The sequence below is a fragment of the Vicugna pacos genome, chromosome 4 (assembly GCF_048564905.1).
Source record: "Vicugna pacos chromosome 4, VicPac4, whole genome shotgun sequence".
Lineage (NCBI taxonomy): Eukaryota > Metazoa > Chordata > Mammalia > Artiodactyla > Camelidae > Vicugna > Vicugna pacos.
Genome location: NC_132990.1, coordinates 63,070,089 through 63,093,731, shown reverse-complemented (window position 1 = coordinate 63,093,731; position 23,643 = coordinate 63,070,089). Strand labels below are relative to the sequence as shown.

Here is a 23,643-nt window from a genome sequence, read left to right as displayed (position 1 = left end):
TCACTCGTTCATTTACGTATTCGTTCATTCAGAATGTCGTCCAGCGTGTTAAAGCAGGCCAGGTCTGAAAAGATGATCTCACCCCGTCTGGGGAGCTCAGACCCTGGCATGGGATCTGGCAGTTTTCTCTCCTGTAAATGTGGGTCATGAGACCTGGGAGACAGCAAATCAGACAGAGGGCTATGGGCTGAGTAGCCTCTCCTGAGGGGAGGATGGCCCCTTCTGAGACAGACATCTGGATCGTGTGTCTGTCTGTCCCAAGACTCCTCTGAGCCAGGACACTGTGCCTGTCTTTTTTAAGTTCTGGAAATAGGAAAATCAACTCAGATTCCGCCTTCCTTGCACTGAGCAGAGTAACTTCACATAAAATGCAAATTCAACCCAATCTCCAGGACGACCCACTGCTTTCCAGTTCAGTTATGTAAGCTCCTGAAAAGTGACATGTTAATAATGAAGGAAATAGGGCTTTGAGTTAAGAGAAAACAGGGTTCAAATGTCCATACTGAACTCTCTGTGTGAACGTTACCAAATAACTTATCTTCTCCAGGCTGTACTTTGCTCATCTGAAAGACGGAGAAAATAATAACTTCATAGGATAGCTGGGAGTAACAGATGGAAAAAATTAAAAGGATATTAAGAGTGGAACCATTTGTTGTGTGCTAGTCCCTGCCCTACTTATCATTTCTAAAACTGAACCATCACAGAATTCATTTGACAGAGGAACCCTGAGGTTGAAGGATAACATAGGGCTTTTCTAGCACAGAAGTTCAAAGTCAAAGTCGATGTGTCTGACCACACACATCCGTGCCTATCAGCTTGATGACATGTAACCTCTGTGCTCTTCTTTGTGCTGTTTTGCTCTCCTCCCCTCAGCTTCCTTTCTCTACCTTTTCTTTCTTCATCAGTGAAAATAATCATTTGGGTTCATTTACAGGTGAAGACAGGTAAGCTTGTCATTTGAATTCAATGCAGCCCAACACCAATGCCCTGTGGTCCTCCTACTAATGAATCACATAACGCAGGTCACATATCTGGCACTCACTAAGTGTTCACCTTTATTTCTTGACAGTGGACTCCAGAGTAAAAGCAGATCTGAGACTTTGCCCTTGGAAAAACCTCAGCCACGACCGCATTTAAACTGGAGGACACTCCCCACTGTGATGGAGAGGATACCCGGGTGCTGGAGCGTGTAGCTGCCGGAGGTAAGCTGGTGTCTGGAATGCTCACTGCGCTTTGCCTGTGTCTCTCTGGTGGTGGCATTCGTCCGTCTGCTCTCACCCCTCCAGGTTTGGTTCACAGCCAGCCGAGGTCTGGGTGGGCACCAGTACTGGTCTGCACTATAGACTAGAAGAGAGTGCAAAGCCGCTCTCCACCCCGCTCACGCTTAAGGCAGTAACTGGAACCTCGCCAGGGGAGATTTGCTCTCTGGGTAAAGTTCCTTCAGTAAAGATACTGTGATGACACTTCACATCTGCTGTTAACACTGCTGCCAAGTCCTGGGAATTATGCACACTGGTGCTTGATCCACACCCCTGAATCTCCTGGGGAGCCTTCTCTCCACCCTTCCCAGAGGGTGAGCCACCAGTCCTCAGTACATCCACTTCTCCCACCTAAGGGGCTGGTCGTAAACCATTTTCCCGTTGCTCTCTGTGTCTGGATTCACGATGTCACTGGGAGGGTGAGACTTGTCGAGAATGGATGCGGATGCCCTAGCAATGATGATGGCTTGACAAGGACTGGATGTGTTGTCCATCAGAGCCAGGCTGCCTGGGATCAACAGTTGTCATCGTTTAGGACTTTGCATGTGCTGCTTCCTCTGCCTAGAATCCTATAATCTTTCTTTCATTTGCTAATTCTATTGATCCATCTGCCTTTTGCAATGAGGCTGTTTGGACAAAATATGATTACAGTCTAATTACTGCTAGGTTTGTTTCCAACATAAGCTGAAGGGCAGTCCTTTGCCCAGCTGTGCACTGAGAATTCTGTACCACTCACACTGATGACATGATACGATGGTATTAACTGCCACAAGGGTAAACAGGCAAAAATTCAAAATGTCAGACTGGTGATCGATGCTTATGTGACCCAAATATATTTAAGATGCTACTTTGAAGTGGAAAATGTGAAAGAGGTGTCCAGCTTCAGAGACAGAAATTTGAGTCTGGGCCAGTAATTTCAGTGTTAGAATCCTCAGGGGGCTCTGTGGATACCTCTCTCCCTTCTGGGGGCAAACATGTGTCAATGTATCTATATTGGAAATATTCTATAATAGTCACTATAAATAAACACAGGGGTTCATAAACACATGTATATTGTAAAAAGGAAATAACCAATTACTGAGTAAAGCATTGAATCAGGTGTTTTTGAGTGTGATCGAATTTAACTTTCATGGTAATAGAAAAGAAAGATATTTCCTCTGCCAATGTGGAAGAGTCTCAAGGAAACCAATCTATTTGTTTGAGATAAAACTGCCTGGAACCTTTATCTGTCAGATCTGAAAATCTAAGTTCCTATCATTCAATAAAGCCCAGCGCTGGTGGTGGCTTCTCTCAAGGACCTCTGCTTTTCAGGTCCTTGAAATTCTCCACACAAGTGGAGAATCGGGCTGCTTTCCAGACGAACACACTCAGACAAAGAAGTTGCCAGCCAGTTTGGAAATGGATACCTGCTTGTCTCAAGCAGGCTCACCTCTTGGGTAAAGTCCAAAGGCCTGATGCATTCTACTCTGTGATGGATTCCACCCCTTTGATAACTGATTATGTCCAACCTTGTCAAAAAGACATCTGGGCACCGTGGGGAATTTCCCTGATGATCAGTGATGCTGAGCATCTTTTCAAGTGCCTGTTGGGCATGTGTATGTCCTCTTTGGAAGAATGTCTGCCTATTTTTTAATCAGGTTGTTTGCAGTGTAAGGGGGAGGTTGATATCGAATTATATGATTTCTTTATATATTTTGGATATTAACTTTTTATCAGACATATCGTTTGCAAATATCTCCTGTTCAGTAGGTTGGCTTTTCATTTTGTTGATGGTTTCCCTCACTGTGCAAAAGCTTTTAAGTTTGATTAAGTCCTGTTTATTTTTGCTTTTGTATCCCTTGTGGAAAACAAAAACGTGTATGTGCAAAGGCCTATGTGATGAAAACTGTTGACCCCAGTCGAAGAGGGGTGGGTCCTCCTGGACTGTCTTGTGGCACCCTCCCCTCCACGTCCACCAGCAAGCTCATGTACCCAAAGTGTCCCTTGGCTAGTGGGACCTTGGACGTTTGCCTTCTGAGAGATTGTGTGTGTGTGAGGTTATCAGAGGTCTCGCCCCTGCTGCTTTTGGTTGCTAGGAAATTGAATCCTGTCCCTCCACAGTCATGTGGTTTGTGTCTCTCTCGGGATTTTGGAAACAAGAGTATTAACTTTAAGCCTTTGTTGTTCTTGTTGTTGTTGTTGCTTGGGGTTTTTGCCTTTTCTAAGATTCATTCGGTTGGAAGCAGTTTGTTGGAACACGCTTATGCCCCTGTTCAGAGCCAAATGACTCTAGAGATGTTGTGTGTGGCCCAGATTTTTAATCTGGGTTTTGAATGTCCTTATTGTCTGGACCCCGTGTATGAGAGGGAAGTGGCGAAAAATGTAAATATGGTTCCCTGTTGGTAGAGACTTATTGCCGGTAAAGTAGACAGGGGAGGTGCCAAGAGGCAGTACTACGTGGTAAGTTCTGTGGCAGAAGAGCCCTGTACTCGAGACAACTGGCTTCCCGCTGATCTCCGATACCAGCAGAAGAGCTCGTTTCGCTGGCGATAGGAGTTTACTGTATCACTAGGAGCAAAGTTAAGTTCCCATGAGTGCTAGTAGAAGTGAAGGGGCAGGAGTGTTGTGAAAAGTCTTTCTGGAAACCTCAGAGACCAGCACATTCAGCATCCCAATTTTGCAGATGAAATAAACTAAGAATCTACCGAGAAACAAACAAACAAAAAGGTTTTAAAATGTTATGCACTATGGGTGAGGATTTAATGTGCCCCCTTCATTAACACATTCATTCATTCAACTCAACATACATCAGTGCCAAGCACTGATGCAGGTATCGCTGAGGATCTGACGGCAAGTAAGATGGATAGAGTTCTTTGGATTTTGTTGGAGAAACAGGCAAATAAAAATATAAGCAAATGTGTAATACTCTATTATAGTAGTTACTATGAAGGAAAAAGAAAACCAGTTTGCTGAGCGAGAGGACTGGAGATGAAGGACATCTCCCCAGGTAGAAGTGTTAGTGGGAGATCTCCTTTGAAAACTGGAGAGTGAGAGAAAATTACCCATGTGACTCTCAGAGCAATAAACATGTCTGGAAGAGGAAACATTTTGTACAAAAGCCCTGAGAGAGAAAGAATTTGGAAAGTCTTGGGATCTTGGCAAAAAATGCCATTTGGCTGGTTGTGGTTGGATCATGTACTGGGAGACAATGGGGGAAAGAGGAGGCAGCAGGCACAGAGGTGGGAAGGAGCATGATCTTGAGACGATGAATGTTAGAATTTATTCTGAGGGTACTGGTAGTTATTGAAGTTTTAACTTAGCTTTTGGGTTTTTAATTTTTTAAATTTTTATTGAAGTATAGTCAGTTACAATGTGTCAATTTCTGGTGAACAGCACAATGTCCCAGTCATGCATATACATACACATATTCATGTTCATATTCTTTTTCACTAAAGGTTATTATAAGATATTGAACATAGTTCCATGTGCTATAAAGAAAAATTTATTTTTTAATCTATTTTTATATATAGTAGCTAACATTTACAAGTCTCAAATGCCCAAATTTATCCCTTCCTTGATAACCATTAAATTGTTTACTATGTCTGCGGGTCTATTTCTGTTTTGTACATGAGTTCATAGTGTCCTTTTTCCCACATTTTTTTAGATTCCACATATGAGTGATATCATATCATATTTTTCTTTCTCTTTCTGGCTTACTTCACTTAGAATGATGGTCTCCAGGTCCATCCATGTTGCTGCAAATGGCATTATTTTATTATTTTTAATAGCTGAGTAGTATTCCATTGTATAAATACACCACAATTTCTTTATCCAGTCATCTGTCAAAGGACATTTAGGCTGTTGTAAATAGTGTTGCTATGAACATCAGGGTGCACGTGTCTTTTCAAATTAGAGTTCCTTCCGGATATATGCCCAGGAGTGGGATTGCTGGATCATAGTGTAAGTTTTTGTTTTTTGAGGAATCTCCATACTGTTTTCCACAGTGGCTGCACCAAACTGCATTCCCACCAGCAATGTAGGAGGGGTCCCTTTCTTCCACACACTCTCCAGCATTTATCGTTTATGGACTTTTGAATGATGGCCATGCTGACTGGTGTGAGGTGATACCTCATTGTAGTTTTGACTTGCATTTCTCTGATAATTAAAAAGTTTTAACTTAGCTTTTGAATGATTCGTACATTCATATGGTTCACACATTTATAAATTTAAGGAAGTATCCACAGAAAGTGTCCCTATCATCTCGATCCCAACTACACTGTTCCCATCCCCACCTTGCCCTTCACAGATAAATGTTGTCAGCAGGTTCCTAGGTTTCCTGCACGTGAAAGGATGTGCACACACACTTCCTCTGTATGTTCTGAATCCACACACAAAACACATTTTTCCACCACTTGCTTTTATCAGTTAGCATATCTTGGAAATCTTTCTCTATAAATGTAAATACATCTACTTGACTGTTTTTTTACATTTAAAGAGCACTCCATCTCACAGATGTGCTATAATTTATTTAACCAATGGATTTGGTGTTTTGGCATTTTTTTTTGTCATTTACTGTTGCAAACCATGCCAAAATGAATAACTGTGGGCAAAAAAATCTTTTTACCATGTGCACAAGAATATCGGTGGAACAGACTTCTAGAAGAGAAATATGTGAATCAAGAGCTAAGAGGTTTATGTTTTTGAAGATGTCATGAGGAATGGCAGGTTAGGGAGTTCTGAGATTCGGTCCTTCTGCTGAAATAACCATGAGGAGTGAAAACAGACAGAATCAACCTTTCAAGAACTCTGGAGTCTAATAAAAATCTTACAGAAATCAGAGGAGTGCTTAATGAAGGAAAAGGGGTGCTAGATTTTGGTGAGAAAGTGTTGCGATACTTTTTCTTACCTGTCTGCTATCCCCCAACCCCTGCTTGGTGGCAGCCTTGGGAAGGGGGTCCGCATTTCTGGTGCAGCTGCTGATGCCATGGGGTTCGGAGCAATACAGACTTTGTCCTCAAAAAAAAAAAAAAGTGTATCTTGACCTATCTGGCAGTTCCCTGAGGGGCTATCACTAAGGCTTGCTTTTGTTTAACTCCCACTCAGGTTGGGTGGCATCTGTTGAAAGCATTAAAGATTAATTACCCATAGCTGCCTGGGGCAAGGGATGACATATGGGGCAAGCAGCAGACAGACCCTAAAGCCTGGGGAGGAGGAAACTGAGAAGGAAGATTCTTGTGGGAATGCTGCTTTGAAAGGCTGTCATGTACGCAGGGGAGTCTCAAGTACAGTGTGCATGCTGGGGGCTAGACACATGCTCTGGGAAGTCCTAAGAGAACCCAAGTCTTGCATCTCCTGCTGATCTTTGGTTTCTTTTCTTTTTCTTTTTCTTTAACTGAAGTACTGTCAGTTACACTGTGTCGGTTTCTGGTGTACAGCACAATGTCCCAGCCGTGCATATTCATAACATATATTCATTTTCATATTCTGAGCTTTGGTTTCTTCACAAGCAAGAGATGATGGCTAAGGCAGAGTTGTAGGCACACTGGCAAAGCTTTGAAGGAGTGCTCCAGCTCAGAGCCCATCTGCGAAGAAAGACCAGGAGAGTATTTTTGGTTTTTGTCTTTTGGTTCCAGGCATTTAAGGAAATCTCTGTCAGTGACCGATTACTGACGTAAGGAAACCGAGACTTTATAGACCACAAATGACAAGTAAAACAGTTTAGAACAGTCGCTAAACAGAGAGATGACTGCAGCCCTCAACGAGCAATGACAACAAACTTCAGGGAGGGAGAGAGTATCTGGTTTCCAGAGCTACCACATTAAACTACTCAAAGCGTCTAGTTTTCAACAATAAAAAAATTATAAAACATACAAAACAATAGGCAAGTATAGCCTATTCTCAGGGGAAAAAAAGAAAAAGAAATTGACAGAAACCTTGAAGAAGCTCCCAAATTGGACTTGGCTATGTTGCATATTTACACGTGTAGTTACCTTTACCAGGGTTCTTTATTTTTATGGTTGGGTTACTATGAACAGTCCCTTCATTTTCACTTGAAGAACTCCTTTTGGCATTTCTTATAGAGAGTATCTCCTATTAAAAAAATGTGCTCATCTTGTGTTTATCTGGAAATGCCTTAATTTCTCCTTTAATGTTGAAGTCCCGTTTTGCTGACTATGGAATTCTTGGTTAATAGGTTTTTTTCTTTTTTCTTTCAACACCTTAAATATGCCATCCCACTGCCTTCTGGCCTCTGTTGTTTCTGCTGAGATATTGTCTGTTAATTTTATCGAGGATCCCTTGTACCTGATGACTCATTTCTCTCTCGCTGCTTTCAAGACGTCTCTTTGTCTTGTGATAGTTTTATTGTAAGTCTCTCAATGTGGATCTCTTCGTGTTTACCCTTCATGGAGTTTGTTGTATGTGTAGATTTGGAAAATTTTTAGCTTTCATTCCTTCAAATATTCTTTCTGTTCCTTTCCCTGCTCTCCTTTTAGGACTCCCATTATGCACATGTTGGTATGCTTGGTGATATCCCACAGGTCTCTACAAAATCTTTAATACACTTTCCAATCTTTATTAATGCATTTGTATGGTAAGAGTCTTCCCAAAGACTCACAAAATGGCTAAGATCTGTTTAGAGAACGGTGTGTGCAGCAGGATACCACACATGGGGATGCAGAGGTGCCAGACAGAAGAATGAGTCCCCCTAGAATTGGCAGAGACTATGACAAAAGCTCTGGGCTTTCAAAAGCTATGGTACTGTTGGAGAATTTAGTCCAAGACCTGAAACTATTGGGTAATCTGAAGGACAGACGGCCCCTTCCAATGACTGAGCAACAGTTGTATCAAACATGCCTTTAACTTGGTAGATGCTGAGAGAAAAGTCACAATGAATGAATGAGAACGAGAGAAAGCACTGTTCAATAAAATCGAGATCAGATGAGTTCAAAAAGGAGAAGACTGCTTAGGTCTGTTGAATTTTAGTTCTCAATTTGTCAGGAATGGTTGGAGCCCAAGCATAATTTCTAAAACTGTGGAGGAAGTCTGGATAAGAAGAACTGAACTACATTAGGTGATTACAGTCTTCTCAATGCCCTTTTATTATCTTTTCTGTTTCTCTGTGGTCTGCTCCATCCTTCTCACCACAGTTCTGCGCACCTATTCATTGATAGCTTGATTCTCTCTGCCTATATTCTCAGATGTGCTAGAAAGACGGATGCTCTCAAGGAAAGCTCCTTCATTCGCAAACATAAAGTGATTGAGGCTATTCTAGGCTAGACCCTATGCTGGGTACTGGAGATTTAGAGATGATTGGACATATTCCTTGCCATGTAGAAACTGAATCTACAGTGAGAAAAATCTCACACGTGCACAAATACAGTATATACACATATAATCTGTCCTTGAATTCAAGGAAGTCATTTATTCTTCAATTCCTTCAAATCTTTATTGAACATCTACAGAGGTCCAGGCTCTGATCTAGGACAGGAAATGCACTGGAGAACAAAACAATCAAAATCCTTGCACTCATGGAGTTTTCTTGTTTTGTGTGTTAGCAAGAGATAGAAGAGCATACACAAATCAAAGAAATGGGTAAACAAACATGGTAATTTTAGATCGTGTGGGGATTATGAAATGAATTCATTGTGTGTTAATATGACTAGAGAGCAGCATTATTCTGATGAAGAAAGAGCCACTTAATCCAAGAGGGTTGTCATGAGTCAAGGAAAATCTTAACGGGAGGTTGACATAGATAAGTCCTTACACTTGTGTTTACAAAACAATTCAGTTCTATTATTTACTGTTTATCTAACACTAATAATAGTCCTACTAGCCACTTTTACAAACAATATCAGCTCCATTATTTTCACTTGATCTTCACAGCTAACACATCAGAATAGTTTCATTGTGGAACTTCAGTTCTTTACCTGAGTAATTTGTATTACTAATTTTTTTCCCCCAGAATCTAATTCCCCCATCTAGGGAAAAAACAAACAAACAAACAAAAAGGTCAGTGAATTCCCACCTCACAGCATTGTTTGGGGTTCAAATCAGTGGGATAAAACACACAAGAAAGTGCTTACCAGTGGTACTTAATAGATTTCAAAAAATGAGAGTTGAATCTAAATCAGAAACAGGTTATTAAGGGTCAATTATGTGTTGAAATTATGGAAAGTGCTAGACCTTCATCTCTAGAAACATCCAAACAGTTGTAGGCTGTCTCTGTATCAGAAATACTGCAGAAGAACAACCCAATCCAAAAATGGGCAGAAGACCTAAACAAGCAATTCTCCAAGGAAGACATACAAATGATCCATAGGCACACGAAAAAATGCTCAATATCACTAATTATCAGAGAAATGCAAATCAAAACTACAATGAGGTATCACCTCACACCAGTCAGAATGGCCGTCATTCAAAAATCCAAAAATGACAAATGCTGGAGAGGCTGTGGAGAAAGGGGAACCCTCCTACACTGCTGGTGGGAATGCAGTTTGGTGCAGCCACTATGGAAAACAGTGTGGAGATTCCTCAAAAGACTAGGAATAGACTTACCATATGACCCAGGAATCCCACTCCTGGGCTTGTATCCAGAAGGAAATCTACTTCAGGATGACACCTGCACTCCAATGTTCATAGCAGCACTATTTACAATAGCCAAAACATGGAAACAGCCTAAATGTCCATCAACAGGTGACTGGATAAAGAAGAGGTGGTATATTTATACAATGGAATACTACTCAGCCATAAAAACCAACGACATAATGCCATTTGCAGCAACATGGATGCTCCTGGAGAATGTCATTCTAAGTGAAGTAAGCCAGAAAGAGAAAGAAAAATACCATATGAGATCGCTCATATGTGGAATCTAAAAAACAAAAACAAAAACAAACAAACAAACAAAAACAAAGCATAAATACAGGACAGAAATAGACTCATGGACAGAGAATACAGACTTGTGGTTACCAGGGGGGTGGACGGTGGGAAGGGATAGACTGGGATTTCAAAATTGTAGAATAGATAAACAAGATTACACTGTATAGCACAGGGAAATATACACAAAATGTTATGATAAATCACAGAGAAAAAAAATGTGACAATGAGTGTGTATATGTCCATGAATGACTGAAAAATTGTGCTGAACACTGGAATTTGACACAACATTGTAAAATGATTATAAATCAATAAAAAATGCTGAAAAAAAAAAAAAGAAATACTGCAGAAGAGATTCCTGGGTTGGGTTGGGCCACTAGATTGAAAATTCCAGGACAAAGATTCACCTGACTTTTTTATCATACCATTTCCTGGACCTGGTTAAGTATCAAACCAGCTGTAGGTATCCACAGTAGACAATTGTGAATAGAATAAGTAAATGTGTTCAGTAACTTTGGATTTGATGCCTTTGACTTTCCTACCCTTATCACTCTGAACTATGATTTCTAGATTCTTTAGCATTTCCTTTGAGCTAGCATTTGTCAAAATCAGCGATTCTACAGCTCTTAAATCAGGAATACTTATGCTAAAGATCCAGGGAAGTGCTCCAGGACCTCATCTTCCTCTCAACACCCTGCTCTGACTCCCAAGTACAGAGACTGCACATGTCTCAGTCAATGTAATGCTCACTTCCAGGAGCCTCTGGAAAATTAGATATTGGTTAAAAAGTACTCATGGAGTGTCTAAGAGCTCTTGCCAAGCACGCCTAGGAACATATGAAAACAGTTAACAAAATATACACTAAATCCGACCTACTCTAGGGATTAGGTGTTCTCCGAGAAAAAAATTCCAGGATGGTTGATTTGGGATGATTTCTGTCCACTTTCTTTAGAAGAGGAACACTGTTACTTTATAGTATTATTTGTTCTGTGAGAGGCAAGGGCTTGCCATGCAATATTCTCAGAGAGGACAGTTATGAATACAATTTAATGAGCACCAAAAATGCAAAATAATAGTCAGTCAACATACATTTCAGTATCCCAATGCTCAGAGCTTCCTTGTATATTTTCTTAAAATGGAAAACATTAAGAGGTGGTCTTTGAGCAAAAATAGGAGCATTTCCTCCCATAAACTTTTTATAAATGTCACATCAGAATAACAGAGCCATCCTGGAAATTCAAGTAGTGTTATAGAAGGACTTGCTGGAGGCTGTATTTATTTTTCGTCTACTTTTACTATCTCTAGAGAAACAGTATTGCATGTACAGAAAAGCACGGGACATATTTTGCCAGGATCTCTCTGTGGGATTCCATGTTACTTTTCGAAATCTTTGTTTACACTGGGAGTGTAGTTAGATGATTGAAACCAGAAATTGCAATGGCTGCTTGCTGTTTGAGAAGGCCAGACACCTGGAAACTGAAGGCCGGGACTCTTGCCCTGGCTTCACCACTCCCAGCTCCCTAGATACTGGACACAACTCCTCACCCCTCTGAGCTATGTGTGCCCCTCCTTACTGTGGGCGTGATACTACCCAGCTCTCTATCCACCACTGCGAAAATTAGCTGATTAATAATCATGCAAGAGCTTTAATAAAGCTGAAATAAAAACTGAAGCTACTCATTCTGTTGCTTATGAATTTTAAATTAGGGACTCTCAGCTTGTGGGTTTTGCACAGGATTCGTGATTTTAGTTAAATCAGTTTGCATACTATTTTCCGTCTCTTCTGTACTCATAAATGACACCCATTCTAATCTTTGAACCTGCTCTTTTCTTTTCTCAGGTATACTATCTCTGAACCTTTCTCTCCACACAAACCCCACTTATTCTTTAAATCCCAGATTAAATATCAAATGTCCATGATAACCTGGGATTCAGCCTGAGAGTAGGGACTAGGGTTGGCCCTGGTCTAAGTCAGTGCTTTAATCACTTACGTTGCATAAACTTACCATGGTCTTTGAGTTTTCCAATGCAGTGGTTCCATACGAAATTTTGAAAATTAAAATTTCAGTGGTCATGAAAATCTTTGCAAGTTTATGGGTTTTACTTGCCACTGAGCCTCTGTAAGACAGTATTATCATTTCTTGTTCCGGAAGGGCCAGTTGAACACTGACACTCTTGAAAATACCAGCTTACCTTTACCATAGGATGCCATGTAAGGAATTGTACACAAACTCCTTCTTTTGAAAAAGATTTTGCTGTAGACACCCATTAGTGTAATTTCCAATCAATATTTGGTAGTAGTTTTTAGTCCATAGCTCAAACATGAGGATCCAGCCTTGAGATGAGAACGTGTGCCCAAGGGACAATTAAATACAAGTCTCGTTTTGTACCAGCGTCAGTAAAGGATGCTACGAGGGATTGTCTCTGGCCAGAACGCAACTAAGGCTGGTGTAAGGACGGTGACATCACCCTCAAAGCGAGCACTTTCCGCAAGAGCACAGCCAGTGCACAGCCGGCTCTCCGGGCTCCATCAATCCGTATACAAGCAGACTTGCAGTAGTTTATAGATTTCTTTTTGTCCCGATGGCTGAGGGCAGGATTCCAGGTGGAGAAGAAGGAATCACTGACTTCTTTATTTCCTTGACCACTGTGGAGACTACACCGTGTTGACTTTGGCCTGAAGTGAGGCAAAGTCTAAACCTTCGCACTCCAGACTAAAGTCTGGAGAGGGGACGTGACCTGGCTAGGGCCCCACCATTTATTAAAGTGACAAAATCGGGACTAAAGTCTGTATTTTTTAACGTCCATTTCCAAGTCAGGATATGAAATCTATTGTTGTTTTCCTAAAATTTAATATGAATTGGTCAAAAGTGCCCAGAGGTTTCCCCTTTCTTATTATGACATTGCTGCCGCCCATAAAATCCCCACGAACTTACTATTGAATAGCGTCCCAACCATAACACCCTACCTTCAAATTGCAAGTTCCTCAAAAGTTCCTAAGCATGTCCCAAGCTCTGTGCCTCTGACTTTGCCCTCCCCTTGGCCTGAAGACTCTGCTTGACAAAATCTTGTAATGATCAGCGCAGACACCACATCTAGTTTCTCATAGCTGCTTAGTTGATTGGGTTATTATCCTGAATGAGTAGTTTATACTTTTTACTTCAGGCAGTAATCATATCTTTTCTTTTCTGTCCCCCTAAAATGTGATCCCCAGGATCTGAGAACTGTGTTTTCTTCACCTTGATAACTTCTACAATCATTCACACATTCTGTAAGTGTGTGTTGAATTTGAACCTGCCACTGGCCAAAGTCATAGACCAACTAGTTTAAAAAAAAAAAAGAAGTAGCACCTAGATCTTCCAAGCCCCAGTTCTGGCCTTTTTCCATTCCAGCTTGAAAGTTGACTTCAGTTTCGACCTTGAATGGGGACTTCCTTTCTGTCCCTGGCTTCATCCCTGGATGCTCTAAGCCAGTGATGCATGGCTTGACGTATAGTGAAGGATGAACTCACCCTCACTTGTGCTGGGGCCTTGGAAGGTCTCACATCTGGCAGTCCCAGCTGCAAAATCCAAACCCACTATCTGGGAGTCCATCTGGCATTTTGAAATTCAGAAATGTCTTTGTCAGCCCAGACTGCTGCATACCGCACCAAGCTGCCCCTTTAATCTCACCCATCAAGTTCTCAAGAATAGTCATGTGGCAATAACGGTCTCACCCATTCCCTGTCGACACAGGAGATTTAATGCTGCCCAGCTGGAGGGAACATGCAGAGAAAAACTCAAGGGCAACAAAGACACACGGCAGAAAGACACAAGCGCCTGCCCCCAGCCCGTGATTCAGATGCTTTACACATCAGAAATGCTAACCAGTTTCATCCTTCCCTTTGGAGGTGTAGAGGGCTAGTCACATGAATCACTTGCCATTTGAAATTAAAATTTCTGCAGTTTCTAATGGGAATACTATTTGGCTTGCCTGAGAGAAATGGGAAACAGTCCTAATGTCTGAGCTTCCTGGACATTGGTGACTGGCTAAAGACAAGTTTGAAGAGATTTATATGGGGTCCTGGGAATTTTTTTATCTATACTGGGGCCAGTCTAACCAGGAGGCTGCTTTTCCAGTGTGTAATATGTGGTTCCCCAGAATGACTTCCTGAGCATACTATTTCCATGGAAAGTTAATATTGAAGAGAAAGGTAATGCTGCTAAAGAAATGTGGGAAAATCTAGGTTCAACACAATCTAACCTTCTTCAACTCCCTTTTTTTAAACATTTTTTACTGATTTATAATCATTTTACAATGTTGTGTCAAATTCCAGTATAGAACACAATTTTTCTGTTACACATAAACATATATATATTCATTGTCACATTTTTTTCTCTGTGAGCTACCATAAGATCTTGTATATATTTCCCTGTGCTATACAGTATAATCTTGTTTATCTATTCTACATTTTGAAATCCCAGTCTGTCCCTTCCCACCTCCTGCCCCCTTGGCATCCACAAGTTTGTATTCTATGTCTATGAGTCTGTTTCTGTTTTGTATTTATGTTCTTTTTTTCTTTTTTAGATTCCACAAATGAGTGATCTCATATGGTATTTTTCTTTCTCTTTCTGGCTTACTTCACTTAGAATGACATTCTCCAGGAGCATCCATGTTGCTGCATTATGTTGTCGGTTTTTATGGCTGAATAGTATTCCATTGTATAAATATACCACATCTTCTTTATCCAGTCATCTGTTGATGGACATTTAGGCTGTTTCCATGTCTTGGCTATTGTAAATAGTGCTGCTATGAACACTGGGGTGCAGGTGTCATTTTGAAGTAGGGTTCCTTCTGGATATATGCCCAGGAGCAGGGTTCCTGGGTCATATGGTAAGTCTTTTTAATTGAAGAAATCCTTTATTAGGATAATATACTTTGTAATTGCCCAAGAGGACAGCTGATGTTGCTTAGCTCATGTTTAAAACACTTTTTCACACGGAAGCGCTGGTAGGACTAATGGTAACTGGAAAATATTTAAAGAACAAACAAAAACAAACGAAAACCATCAAACAACGGATGAAGGACTGATCTAGTCCTGTTAGTCCTTTCTTCTCACACCAACCATGTGTAGTCGCTTCTCTCTTTTGCATTCTTTTTTTCTGTTTTACTTCCATTTACTGTACGTCTTTATTTTATTAGTCGATTTATGAGCAACTACCTGCCAGTTTCTCCCTTAAAAAATTCCATGTTCAATTTTGCCTCCATGTGTTAGTCTGAAGCAGGAAGAGCATGGCCTTGAATTCAAACAAATATGAATTCAAGTCTTTGCGTTGAGTCTCACCGACTATGTGGCCTGGAACAAATCTCTCTACTTTTAATGGTTTCAACTTGTACTTCTGTTAAATGAAGAAGAAAATAGCCAGCTCTCAGGATGATTGCAAGACTGGAAAAAAAAGATTTGTGTGAAACGCAACAGGTCCTCAATATAAATACATATGAGGTGTTATTTATATTATTGCTATTGTTGTGTGGACGGCAGGGTTTGCAATAGAAATAGGGGAATGAAAAGGTCTTTGAAACAGCATATCATATGAATGTAGGAAGACTTATCAATGCTATTTTAAGTCACAGAGCACAGTCCAAGTCTTTATACTCTCGCTCTGCCCCCTAAAACGTTATTCTCGTTGTCATTGCTCCTTTAATGTCATCTAAGGGGCTGTGGTGACAATGCAGGGATACTGAACCCCTACATTATTGGGGCAGCCAGAGCCCTGGGCTGGTCACTTTTGTCCCCAAAGCTGCTTCTTCAGTTAATCTGTTGTTTGGTATAAACGTGATAAATATTAACTCTGCGCACCATGATGTAAAACCATGTGGTGAAACACACTGGTTAATGTCATGATGCCAAAAAAGACAGTCATGATTGTAGAAGTAGCTCTAGTCAGGTGATGGATGATCAGTTTAAACACTTTTGCTTTATTCAAAACCAGCCATGGTTCAAGCAGTGACTGAGAGACTGCTCTTTTGGGGTGTGGCTTAAGCTTCATGCATCATTAGGGAGCGAGATCAGAAGACCTGTAAAGATCCTTTGTGTCCTGAGATAAATTAGGTCTTGTAAATTGCTTCCACACTCTGGCTAACTGCTTGGCCCTGAACGTTGCAGTCACTCGTTTTCCCACTTTGTAACCCAGAAATAGAGGTAACAACCTCTTCCACTAGCATCTGTTTGCCACTCGGAGGGAGGCTGAAGTCTCAGAGGCGAAATATGAAGAGAGCTGAAATTTCACAAGAACAGGGAAGTGGCTGGAGAGCTCTCTGGTTTGTGTGGCTTGATTTCTGTCAAAGGTTTTAGAGCCAGAAGGGCTCAAATTAAAATCCCACCTCTAGATCTGTCTCTGAGCCCTGGTTACTAAATTTCCGTTCACTAAATTGAAGTGGGAAAAGGAGCAGCTCTGATGATAAATTCGGGAGAACGTTTCACAAATGGTCAAGCGCTGTGAACATGTGGACTGTCATATTCTACTGGTCTGGATCTGGAGGATTGGTTTGGGCAAACGGAAGCTGAGCCAAAAAGGCAGCATTTTCAGCCCAGACCTGACTTCTGGCCCCCTGCCCTTCCCATTTTCACATTCTCACATCGGGGCTCAGACGGAGGGGAACGCACCCCAGAGACTGGTGGTTTCCATTAGAACACGAGCTCCATGTTCCACGGCCGGATTCCTGGCCTCCACACACGTTGGTCCAGCCCCACGGCCCTCCTCCCCCAAATTGTTATCAGTCCCCCTGGGATGGCTTCTTGCAGAGCATTGTTTTGTCGGTCCCCTGTTGCTATAGCAACCCAAGAAGGATTTGTGTTTCCAATTCTCTGAAATGGAGACATCTGTGTGCAATTTTGAAAACCCTTGTCAGGGTTCTCGTGTGCTGTTTTGATCAGTTCTCTCTGACATGTGGACAGGGTCCCCAGAGAAGTTCAAAGGGAAAAGACCCCTCTAGGTAAACAAGTGCTTCCCATAAGGGCAGCCTGCCTGTGGATTCCTGTCCCCTGTAGAATGAAAGCACACAGTAAAGCCATGAATGCTCAGACCCTAATTCCATCCCCCAACCCCAGCTGGAGAGGGAGAGTGGTCAGATCAAAAGGCTCACGTTAGGAGCCCCTTGAAGTTCACTTCCATGAAGGGGGTTGTCTCCTACACTTCCATGTGGGCCCATGTGAGTCCTAAAAATTCTGCCTCTTACACGTGCCCCATTTTGAGAGGTGAGGGGAGGTAACCTTGTTTAGTACTGGACAGCAGGAACCCTGGGGTTTGCTCCTCATTCTAATTAACCATGAGTCAGTAGGTGTAAGAATCACCTCTAGGCTTCTGTTCTCTCACATGTATAATAAGTTGGTTGGATGCCCATGGCCTCTTTCAAGCCTTAAAGAATCCCAGGTGTAAAGATTAACCAGGAGAGAGGCTCTCACACACCTGCTAACCCCAGGCAGAAATTTACCATTTTAATCATTGGATCATTTCTGGGATAATATTAGAAAGAAGTAACTTTTGGCTCCACAGTGGAGTGGAGGTTTTGTCTAGATCTTAAAGTCAAGACCTAAGTTCAAGCTCTAGCGTGCCACTCTTGGGGAGTATGAGTGGGGGCAATTTATGTAAGGTCTCTAAGAAATTGGCAGCAACTTTACAGACGATTCGTGAGAAGCAGGTAAAGTAACGAATGCAAAGTATAAGGCATGGTGCGTGGAACCAAGCGATACTTATGTAATTTCCCGTCCCTCTCCTTTTTTCAGTCTATCAACTTTCTTCCCTCAAGCTTTCCCAAATCCAAGCATAAACAGACATTCAAAGTCATTAATGCATTTATGTTATTTTTACTAGATGTAGTATATGGATGCTTCCTTCAGTGCGGGGTAGCTGTGTGCTCCCACACTGAGCCTCCGACACCAGTGAGCTCTGGGAGGTGCTCTTCCTCACCCCTTACACCTTGCCTTGCTGTGAGGCTGAGGGCTGTTAAGGACTTCCACTGAGGTCAAATTCCTTTCCCGGAACAACTCTTCCCCCTCTCTTTCTAAGTTGATGCTTCTCATTTGTGGCAGGCCAACTTGGTGGAATTTTTGTTAAAATAACAGTGCATAGGCTCCGGCACCATGAAAGTTTGGGACTTTTAGCTCAGTTTATAAATAACATCTGTTTGAATGACTCTAAAGCCTTTTGTTTCTTTTCTCCTTAGCTGTGTTCCAGATTTACGAAATTATTAGAAAACTCAGACTGGGTGGATACATTTCCACCGTAATTATAACTCAAAATCCGTGGCTTTTCAGGGTTGCTGTGTTGGTTTCGTACTGCTGCTGTAACAAATGAGCACAAACTAAGTAGTTTAAAACAGCACAAACGTATCATCTCACAGTTCTGGAGCTCAGACGTTTAAAAATGGGTTTTGCTGGGCTGAAATCAGGATGTCAGCAGGACTGTGTTCCTTTAGGAGGGTCTAGAGGAGAACTTTTTTCTTTGCCTTTTCCAGCTTCTAGGGGCTGCCCGCCTTTCTTGGCTTTATGGCCTCTTCCTCTGTTTTCAGAGCCAGCAGCAGCACACATACCCGTTTTTCAGTCAGTCTCTCTCTCTCTCAACTCAGTTTCCATCTTCACATCTTATTCTGTGACTCTAAAACTCCTGCCTTCCTCTTAGAATGACTTTTGTGACTACACTGGGGCTACGAGGGTAATCCAAGGTAAACTTCCCATTTTGGTACTTAATCACATCTGCAAAGCTCCTTTTGCCATGTAAGATACTGTGGTCACAGATTTCAAGGATTAAGAAGTGGACATCTGTAGGAAGCCTCTGTGCTCCCTACCGTGGTAACCAACATAGGGTTGCCCTAAGCCATCTCCATCCCACTGTGCTCCCTCTTGCCCACCCAACCAACTTGGCAGCCTGGAGACTGGCTTTTGGGGTATTTATCTAGCTAGACTAGCATTTCTACTGGGCCAACCAAGAAGACACTTCTGTTGCCTCTCCAGCCATAACAGTATGGGCACCTGGCCTCCTTGGGCTCAAGGTCCTAAATTGAATCTTCTCCATCCAGTTCTTATTAAAAACCAAGCAGGTATTCCCACTGGGATCCATTCTAGGTCTGTGTAGATGTGGTATCCACATCTGGAAAGGTGACAAATGGCAGCAAAGCCAGTGGGGCAAATATGGTGCATGTCTCTTGCCCAGCCCAGAATGAGCAAGCAAAAACATTTCCATATTAGGAAAGCTGGACAAACACCCCACAACTGGAGGCTGCCCCATTCCTGGTGACCGATCCAGTAAGACACCTATGAAGGGGAGAGTAATGTAATAGCTAGCATTTACTGGATTCTTACTTTCTGCCAGACATTGTCCTAAGTGTGGGTGTATGTTATCCCAGTTAGTTCTCACATCCACCCATATGCAGTCTGTACTAGTATTTGTGCCCTTTTCTCTTAAACAAAGGAGTTGACCAAGTTCAGGCAACTAGCAAGTTTCATTTTTAGGATCTCCCACTATTTCCTAATCTTCCAAAAGATTGACTGCTTCAGGGTTTGGTTCACATACCTCTTCTTTATGCTCACTCCTTAGGTGATGGCACACAGTGCAAAAGCTTTAAAAACTATTTATATACGAAGTGTTCTTAAGTCTCCAGCCTGGATCTCTGCAAGGAACTCCAGACTCATAGATCTAACCACCCATTCATCACTGCAATTTCAAGGTCCATTAGACATCTTCAACTTGTGTCCAAAGCCAAATTCCATCTCCCCAAATGTTCCCAACACCTCCAGTGATTTTCATCTTAGAAAATGTCACCATCATTCAGGGATTACCTTCTACACCCTGCGTACTACCTATCAGCAAGCCCCATCCTCTCTGCTTTCATAAAATACACAGAAGCTGAGCACATTTCACCATCGGAGCCTAAACTGGGATGTCCAGTAGATACATAAGGTGAACCACAGATGCGATTTTAAGTTTTCCAGTAGCCATATTAAAAAAAGTAAAAAGAAACAGTTGAATAACATATTATTTTAACAACGTATTTTACTAACATTTAATAACACTTTATGTCAGTAATTATTTGAGCAAAATGTTATCACTTGAAGATGTAAGTGACACAAAATAAATATTAGTAAGGTATTTTACATTCTTTATTTCCTACTAAGCCTTTAAAGTCTGATGCTTACATTACACTTACAGCACACTGCAGTTTGAGTGAGCTGCATTCCAAGTGCTCAGTAACCATGTTTGGCCAGTGGCTTCTGTGTTGACAGTGCAGATCCAAGATCTTAATTCCCCTAGAATTCTATGCTACTCTCCTAACAAGTTTTGGTGCTTCTGCTTTTATTCCCCTGAGTCTATGATCCACACAGTAGCTTAACTGACCCTTTTAAAATGTAAATCAGATAAGATTGTGCCATTGTCTCACCCAAAATATCTCCAAAGCTTCCCACTGCCAATAAAATGAAATTTCAAAGACCTTCAGCTACCTGGTCCCTGGTCACCTCGTTGACACAGTTTTCAACCCCTCTGCCCTTTCTCGTTGTCTCCGGTAAGCTGGTAAGCCAGCTCTAGCAGACACAGCTGATGCTCCACCCAGATTCCCTTGGATCCCAATGCGGGTTCTCTGTGCTCATCCTCCAGCCACTGGGAGCTGTACCCCTCTAATGACTGATTAGAGGACTGTCTTTGCGTGCCTGGAATTAGCCCTCTTGCCTGTCCTGACAGAGTCCAGGGGAGTTTACTTCCTCCCTGGATCCCTGGTGTGTAGTATAATCTCCAGGAAAGATCAAACTGAGGCCAAGGCTTTGCCTGAATTCTTACCCTTTCCTCCCCTACCTCCTTTCCTCCCTCGCAGGTTCCTCCTGACAGCACTTCCTTAATGAATCATTTTTAAGGGAATGTGGGCAACCCATCCTAAGCCACTGGCTTTAGACATGCTCCTACATTTGGGCTGCCTTTCTACATGCTATTCCTAAGCCTGGAATTCTCTCCTCCCAGAGGGAAACACAGCCTGCTGCTCTCACTTTATGGGTCTCTGCTCAAACGTCACTCCTCCGGAGAAATCTTCTGTTTGTTTCTCCCCATCTCCATCTCTACTTTTTTTCCCACATAATATTTATCAACATCAAATATATAAAAGTAAGTTTTACGATTGCTGTTGCTGTTTTTGCCCGTTTTATTTTTCCGCTAGCATACAGATTTCATGAAAGAAACAACTTTGTTTTGTTCAGATAGTATCCACAGTACTCAGAGGCGTGCTCACAGATGCTGCTAAACAGTTGCTGGGTTAACAGAGAATGCTTGAACAAATGAACTGGTGGAGACAAGACCAAACCAGACAGTATAGTTCCAGGGTTTGTGTTGTACATGTTTAAAAAGCCTGTTCTGTGAAGAGCGTTTCAAATGATTTGTGTGCCCGTATGCTCTTCCTTAAACATTTGGCATCATTCATTCTCATGTGTCACACTCCCCCTGTCCCTGCTCTGTAACAAAGGAAGTGGCCCTATTTCTTGGGGCAAAGAGAGCAGACGTACACTTTACTCCTGAAACCCTACCAGCTATTAGGAATCTTAGCTGCTTACATTCCAATCCCAGCTGTGACTCCAGCCAACAGTGCAACATCATTAACCAGTGTCAGATGGGATACATGAAATCTCAGGTTGAATAAGTGAAGTAAATACAAAATGCCTAGTACAGCTCCTGGCATATCAGATACCCTTTATTCCCAGTAGCTGTAATTACCACGGTGATTATCTGCACCCTGACATCTTACTTAAAACCTGAATCTGTTGCTCAGTCACATCAATGTGAAAGAATGAGATCTGATGGGGAACAGAACTGGGACTCGGAGGGGGAGGCTGATTAAATATGCAGTGCCACGTTTCTAGGACATTATGTGCTAAGCATTGACTACTGGAACCTGCACAGTAGAGGCGAGAAGTAACAAGGGGAACATATGATTTCCCTGGAGGAAAAGAATTATCATCTCTGTGGCTTTAGTAACAAGGCTGCTCAGTAAACTTGCTTCGTAGTTTGCAGCCTGTCTGAAAATACTAGCACATTCTTCCAGTGCCCCAGCCAAAATTGCTTTTGGAATAGAGATTATTGGCAGATGTGAAAAGATGACTGAAATAGCTTAGAAATGAGCTTTCTCTTGTGCTAATCACCCCAGCCTTTTCCTGTTTAAGTAAACCAGTGTCGGGAGCATGCACTCTGTCTTTTAAATGTCAATTAGCTTGGGAGTCATTTGATTCACCAAGGAAATGTAATCAAATGATAAATGATGATTGCATTAAGATCATTAATATTAATATCAAAACCACAAGCAACATAGTAAATGCCACAACATTCCTGGGGAAATGAATATCAACCACGCTCCTGTTCTACCAAGAAATTGTGCTCCTAGGAGTAGTCCCAGGGCACATGCTTTCCTTCAGTCCCCCGGTTGTTACAGCCCTCAGGAGGTAATGCCAGGGCCTGGGGGGAGTGGTGGAGTGGGCAGCTTGAGGCCTGTGTAACAAACGACCACAAGCACAAGATTTAGTGGCTTAAAATAACACGAATCAATTATCTTACAGTTCCGAACGTCAGAGGTCTGAAATGGCTCTCAAATCGAGATGTCAGCAGGGCTGTGTTCCCTCAGGAGATGGTACGGAGATTCCGTTAGCTTGCCTAATCCAGCTTCTAGAGGCCACCCTCATTCCTTGGTCCTGGGCCCTTACCCACCTCCAAGGTCAGCAGCATCTTCAGATCACTGTCTGTCTCTCTCTGACCTCTTCGTCTGTCCTCACATCTCCTTCCCTCACTCTGACACTCCCTTTTGTAAGGACCAAGCAGATAATGTCGAGTGAGCTACTCATCCCAAAGTCCCCAACTTAATCACATCCACCTGCCAAGTCCCTTTTTCCCAGGAAGGTAACACAGTCACAGATTCCAGGGCCTGGGATGTGGACACCTCTGGCGGGGGTTCTTCCGTCTACTGCACTCCCTGCAGTGGCACCTCCCTTACTCCCTCTGTGTTGCCTGTTCTTTCCCCGGTGGACTGTGAACTCCCGTGTAGCACCAAGGAGTTGCCCAAACACTGTGCTAACGTATTTGACCAAACTTCAGCTTGGTCCCCACCTACACTAGCCTGTGTCCCTAAAGATGATCGTAGCCCCTATGCTGAGTCTTTGCTCAAGAAAATACAAGGCTTTCAAATCTCAAAATGCACATTGTTCCAATCCACCTCACCAGTTTTCAGTAATCCTCCACTTACCGTCTTCTAAATTTTCTATTTTTATTTATCTTTCTAGTCCTATTTTTGATCCCCTCTTTTCACTTCTCCGTAGTCCCTTTTTGTTGCCCATCTATTCTCCCTCGTAAAAAACCTCAGTTGCCTTTGTCTTCGCTGGAGTTGAGCGAGCTCTGTCTATGCACACCGGAGGCCCACTTCTCCACCACAGCAGGCTGGATAAAATTTGTTTGGCCCCTTTAACAAGTGTCAAGCTCTGTTTTTGCTTTGGCACCTCTATCACAGCAAACACCATAAAAGGATCTGA

At 42.2% G+C, this 23,643-nt stretch overlaps 1 long non-coding RNA gene across 13 annotated transcripts in view; it reads left to right on the top strand.

The window, feature by feature from the left end:
• LOC140696136 (uncharacterized) overlaps positions 1-23,643 on the top strand; it is a 330,303-nt gene that overhangs the window by 235,881 nt on the left and 70,779 nt on the right. For all 13 annotated transcript variants that reach the window (XR_012072210.1, XR_012072213.1, XR_012072203.1 and 10 more), the window contains one exon: positions 1,070-1,202. This is a non-coding gene — a long non-coding RNA (uncharacterized lncRNA). The remainder of the gene's footprint in view (positions 1-1,069; positions 1,203-23,643) is intronic.